This window comes from Tachyglossus aculeatus, chromosome 23 (assembly GCF_015852505.1).
Source record: "Tachyglossus aculeatus isolate mTacAcu1 chromosome 23, mTacAcu1.pri, whole genome shotgun sequence".
NCBI classification, from domain to species: domain Eukaryota; kingdom Metazoa; phylum Chordata; class Mammalia; order Monotremata; family Tachyglossidae; genus Tachyglossus; species Tachyglossus aculeatus.
This window is the reverse complement of record NC_052088.1, coordinates 30,028,189-30,034,188: the sequence shown is the minus strand read 5'-3', so window position 1 is coordinate 30,034,188 and position 6,000 is coordinate 30,028,189. Positions and strand designations below refer to the sequence as shown.

The 6,000-nt window shown below is 53.1% G+C and overlaps 1 protein-coding gene across 2 annotated transcripts in view; it reads left to right on the top strand.

Moving 5' to 3' along the window:
* Positions 1-305: 305 nt before the first annotated feature.
* Positions 306-6,000, top strand: part of CHD1 (chromodomain helicase DNA binding protein 1) — an 81,633-nt gene continuing 75,938 nt past the window's right edge. For both annotated transcript variants that reach the window (XM_038765478.1, XM_038765479.1), the window contains exon 1: positions 306-397. The gene's annotated coding sequence lies outside the window, so the exon portion shown is untranslated. The remainder of the gene's footprint in view (positions 398-6,000) is intronic.

The window sequence follows — 6,000 nt, the reverse complement described above, 5'->3', positions numbered from 1 at the left end:
CCGGGGCTACCACTCCGCGCCTGCGCACCAGCCGCCGGCGGCCTGCGCAGCCCCGTCCGGACGGCCCCGCGCCTGCGCACAAACCGCCGGCGGCCGGAGCGGCCTCAGCCGACGGTCGTGCGCCTGCTCCGCAGCCCCGCTAGGGCCCTCCGCGCCGCCCGGAGCTGCCGTTTCCCGCCCGGGCTCGCGCGCGCGCCCTCCCCGCGGGTGGGCCCGCCCCCCGCGCGCATGCGCTGAGGCCGGCGGCGGGCGCGAGGACGCCGGCGCGCGCGGGCGTCATGGCGGCGGCGGCGGCGGCGTTGTGGGGGCGCTGAGGCCCGGGGCCGTTGGGCCCCCGCCGGGATGAGCTGAGGGGAGGCGGCGTCGTCGTCGTCGTCGTCGCAGCCATCGTCCTCAGGTCAGAGAGCGCCTGCGCCGCCGTCCGTTCGGGCCGCTGTTTTGGCCGCCCCCTCCCTCCTACATGGGGGACCCCCTTCATTCCTTCAATCGTGTCTATCGAGCGCTCACTACGTGTAGTGTGCACTGTACTGAGCGCTCGGGACGTCCAAGTCGGCCCCACCTGGAGCCCCCCAGCGGCCCAACAAGGCGACTTGGGGGGGCCGGGCGGCCCCCCCTAGCGCCTGTTTAGACGCCCCAAGCGCTCAGCGCAGTGCTGCGCGCACAGGAAGCGTCCATTACACTCTCATTCAGTCAGTCATTCATTCGTTCAGTCGTCCTTAGGGAGCGCCTCCCGTGGTGCAGAGCACTGGGCTAAGCGCCCGGGGAGTCCAAGTCGGCCACGTTCATTCATTCATTCATTCATTTAATCGTCTTTATTGAGCGCTTCCCGTGGTGCAGAGCACTGGGCTAAGCGCCCGGGGAGTCCAAGTCATCATCAGTCGTATTTATTGGGCAATTACTATGTGCAGAGCACTGGACTAAGCGCCCGGGGAGTCCAAGACGGCGACATTCATTCATTCATTTAATCGTATTTATTGAGCGCTTCCCGTGGTGCTGAGCACTCGACTAAGCGCCCGGGGAGTCCAAGTCGGCAACGTTCATTCATTCATTTAATCGTATTTATTGAGCGCTTCCTGTGGTGCTGAGCACTGGACTAAGCGCCCGGGGAGTCCAAGTCATCATCAGTCGTATTTATTGAGCGCTTCCCGTGGTGCAGAGCACTGGACTAAGCGCCCGGGGAGTCCAAGTCATCATCAATCGTATTTATTGAGCGCCTCCCGTGGTGCAGAGCACTCGACTAAGCGCCCGGGGAGCCCAAGTCGGCAACGTTCATTCATTCATTTAATCGTATTTATTGAGCGCTTCCCGTGGTGCTGAGCACTGGACTAAGCGCCCGGGGAGTCCAAGTCATCATCAGTCGTATTTATTGAGCGCTTACTATGTGCAGAGCACTGGACTAAGCGCCCGGGGAGCCCAAGTCGGCAACGTTCATTCATTCATTTAATCGTATTTATTGAGCGCTTCCTGTGGTGCAGAGCACTGGACTAGGCGCCCGGGGAGTCCAAGTCGGCAACGGTCATTCATTCATTTAATCGTCTTTATTGAGCGCTTCCTGTGGTGCTGAGCACTGGACTAAGCGCCCGGGGAGTCCAAGTCATCATCAGTCGTATTTATTGAGCGCTTACTATGTGCAGAGCACTCGACTAAGCGCCCGGGGAGTCCAAGTCGGCAACATTCAGTCATTCATTCATTTAATCGTATTTATTGAGCGCTTCCCGTGGTGCAGAGCACTGGACTAAGCGCCCGGGGAGTCCAAGTCGGCAACGGTCATTCATTCATTTAATCGTATTTATTGAGCGCTTCCTGTGGCGCAGAGCACTGGACTAAGCGCCCGGGGAGTCCAAGTCATCATCAATCGTATTTATTGAGCGCTTACTATGTGCAGAGCACTCGACCAAGCGCTTGGGGAGTCCAAGTCGGCAACGGTCATTCATTCATTTAATCGTATTTATTGAGCGCCTCCCGTGGTGCAGAGCACTGGACTAAGCGCCCGGGGAGCCCAAGTCGGCAACGTTCGTTCATTCATTCATTAAATCGTCTTTATTGAGCGCTTCCTGTGGTGCAGAGCACTGGACTAAGCGCCCGGGGAGTCCAAGTCATCATCAATCCCATTTATTGAGCGCTTCCCGTGGTGCAGAGCACTCGACTAAGCGCCCGGGGAGTCCAAGTCGGCAACATTCAGTCATTCATTCATTTAATCGTATTTATTGAGCGCCTCCCGTGGTGCAGAGCACTGGACTAGGCACCCGGGGAGCCCAAGTCGGCAACGTTCATTCATTCATTAAATCGTATTTATTGAGCGCTTCCTGTGGCGCAGAGCACTGGACTAAGCGCCCGGGGAGTCCAAGTCATCATCAGTCATATTTATTGAGCGCTTCCCGTGGTGCAGAGCACTCGACCAAGCGCTTGGGGAGTCTAAGTCGGCAGCATTCATTCATTCATTCATTTAATCGTATTTATTGAGCACTTCCTGTGGTGCAGAGCACTCGACTAAGCGCCCGGGGAGTCCAAGTCGGCAACATTCATTCATTCATTCATTTAATCGTATTTATTGAGCGCTTCCTGTGGTGCAGAGCACTGGACTAAGCCTGGGGATCCCAAGTCGGCAACGTTCATTTATTTAATCGTATTTATTGAGCGCTTCCCGTGGTACAGGGCACTGGACTAAGCGCCCGGGGAGTCCAAGTCATCATCAGTCGTATTTATTGAGCACTTACTATGTGCAGAGCACTGGACTAAGCGCCCGGGGAGTCCAAGACGGCGACATTCATTCATTCATTTAATCGTATTTATTGAGCGCTTCCCGTGGTGCTGAGCACTCGACTAAGCGCCCGGGGAGTCCAAGTCGGCAACATTCATTCATTCATTCATTTAATCGTATTTATTGAGCGCTTCCTGTGGTGCAGAGTACCGGACTAAGCGCCTGGGGAGCCCAAGTCGTCATCAGTCGTATTTATTGAGCGCTTACTATGTGCAGAGCACTCGACTAAGCGCCCGGGGAGTCCAAGTCGGCAACGGTCATTCATTCATTCGTTTAATCGTATTTATTGAGCGCTTCCTGTGGTGCAGAGCATTGGACTAAGCGCCCGGGGAGTCCAAGTCGGCAACCATTCATTCATTCAATCGTCTTTAGTGCGCGCCATTTATTGGTTTATTTTGCTTGTTGGGTCCTGGGCCGGCTCTAGATGTTGCCGACTTGGACTTCCCAGGCACTCAGAGCAGTGCCGCGCACACAGGAAGCGCTCATTACACTCATTCATTCAGTCATCTTTAGTGAGCGCCTCCTGTGGTGCAGAGCACTGGACTAAGCGCCTGGGGAGTCCAAGTCGGCAACATTCATTCATTCATTCGTTCATTTAATCGTCTTTATTGAGTGCTTCCCGTGGTGCAGAGCACTGAACTAAGCGCCTGGGGAGTCCGTCGGCAACATTAATTCATTCATTTAATCGTATTTATTGAGCGTCCTGTGGTGCAGAGCACTCGACTAAGCGCCTGGGGAGTCCAAGTTTGTCAACATTCATTCATCCATTCAATCGTATTGAGCGCTTCCTGTGGTGCAGAGCACTGGACTAAGCGCCTGGGGAGTCCAAGTCGGCAACATTCATTCATTCATTCAGTCGTCTTTCATGAGCGCCTCCCATGGTACAGAGCACTGGACTAAGCGCTTGGGGAGTCCAAGTAGGCAACATTCATTCGTTCAGTCCTCCTTAGTGAGCGCCTCCCGTGGTGCAGAGCACTGGACTAAGCGCCTGGGGAGCCCAAGTCGGCAACATTCATTCATTCATTCAATCGTCTTTAGTGAGCACCTCCGTGTATTGACTTATTTTGCTTGTTGGGTTCGGGGCCGGCTTTAGATGTTGCCGACTTGGACTTCCCAAGCGCTCAGCGCAGTGCTGCGCACACAGGAAGCGCTCATTACACTCACTCATTCGCTCATTGATTCAATCGTCTATGGAGCTCTTCCTGTGGTGCAGAGCACTGGACTAAGCGCCTGGGGAGCCCAAGTCGGCAGCATTCATTCATTCATTCAGTCTTTAGTGAGTGCTATTTATTTATTTATTTTGCCTGTATGTACGTACTTATTCTCTTTATTTTACTTGGTTAACGTGTTTTGTTCTGTTGTCCGCCTCCCCTTTCTAGACTGTGAGCCCGCTGTTGGGTTCGGGGCCGTCTCTAGATGATGCCGACTTGGACTTCCCAAGCGCTTAGCACAGTGCCGCGCACACAGGAAGCACTCATTACATTGATTTATCCAGTCGTCTTTAGTGAGCACCTCCCATGGTGCAGAGCACTGGACTAAGCGCTTGGGGAGTCCAAGTCGGCAACATTCATTCAGTCAGTCATCTTTATGCGCGCTATGGTATTGATTTATTTTGCTTGTTGGGTTCGGGACCGTCTCTAGATGCTGCCGACTTGGACTTCCCAAGCGCTCAGCGCAGTGCCGCGCACACAGGAAGCGCTCATTACACTGATTTATTCCCTCATTCGTTCAGTCGTCTTTAGTGAGCACCTCCCGTGGTGCAGAGCGCTGGACTAAGCGCTTGGGGAGTCCAAGTCGGCAACATTCATTCATTTAATCGTATTTATGGAGAGCTTCCTGTGGTGCAGAACACTCGACTAAGCGCCTGGGGAGCCCAAGTCGGCAACATTCATTCATTCATTCATTCAGTCGTCTTTCGTGAGCACCTCCCATGGTGCAGAGCACTGGACTAAGCGCTTGGGGAGTCCAAGTCGGCAACATTCATTCATTCATTCAGTCCTCTTTAGTGAGCGCCTCCCGTGGTGCAGAGCACTGGACTAAGCGCCTGGGGAGTCCAAGTCGACAACATTCATTCATTCGTTCATTCATTCAGTCGTCTTTAGTGAGCGCTAAGTATTGACTTATTGTGCTTGTTGGGTTCGGGACCGTCTGTAGATGTTGCCGACTTGGACTTCCCAAGTGCTTAGCGCAGTGCCGCGCACACAGGAAGCGCTCATTACATTCATTTATTCATTCAATAGCCTATTGAGCGCTTCCCGTGGTGCAGAGCACCCGACTCAGCGCTCGGGGAGTCCAAGTCAGCAACATTGATTCATTCATTCGTCTTTAGTGAGCGCTATGTATTGATTCATTTTGCTTGTTGGGTTCGGGACCGTCTCTAGATGTTGCCGACTTGGACTTCCCCAGCGCTTAGCGCAGTGCCGCGCACACAGGAAGCACTCATTGCATTCATTCATTCATCCATTCAATCGTATTTATTGAGCACTTCCTGCATGCAGAGCCCTGGACTGAGCGCTTGGGTAGCCCAAGTCTGCAATATTCATTTAGTCGTATTTATTGAGCACTTCCTGAGGTGCAGAGCACTCTACTAAGCGCCTGGGGAGTCCAAGTCAGCAACATTCATTCATTCATTCATTTAGTCGTATTGAGCACTTCCTGAGGTGCAGAGCACTCTACTAAGCGCCTGGGGAGTCCAAGTCGGCAACATTTATTCATTCATTGTAGTCTTTAGTGAGCGCTATTTATTGATTCGTTTTGCTTGTTGGGTTCGGGACCATATCTAGATGTTAACGACTTGGACTTCCCAAGCACTTAGCACAGTGCTGCGCACACAGGAAGCGCTCATTACACTCAGTCATTCAGTCATCTTTAGTGAGCATCTCCCGCGGTGCAGAGCACTCGACTAAGCGCCTGGGGAGTCCGAGTTGGCAACATTCATTCAGTTGTATTTACTGAGCGCTTACTGTTTGTGTTGTATGCAGAGCACTGTACTAAGCGCTTGGGAAGTACAAATTGGCAACATATTAATTCATTCAATCGTCTTTATTGAGTGCTATGTATTGATTTATTTCGCTTGTACATATTTATTCTGTTTATTTTACTTAGTTAATATGTTTTGTTCCGTGGTCCGCCTTCCCCTTCTAGACTGTGAGCCCGCTGTTGGGTTCGGGACCATCTCTAGATGTTGCCGACTTGGACTTCCCAAGCGCTTAGCGCAGTGCCGCTTACGCAGGAAGCGC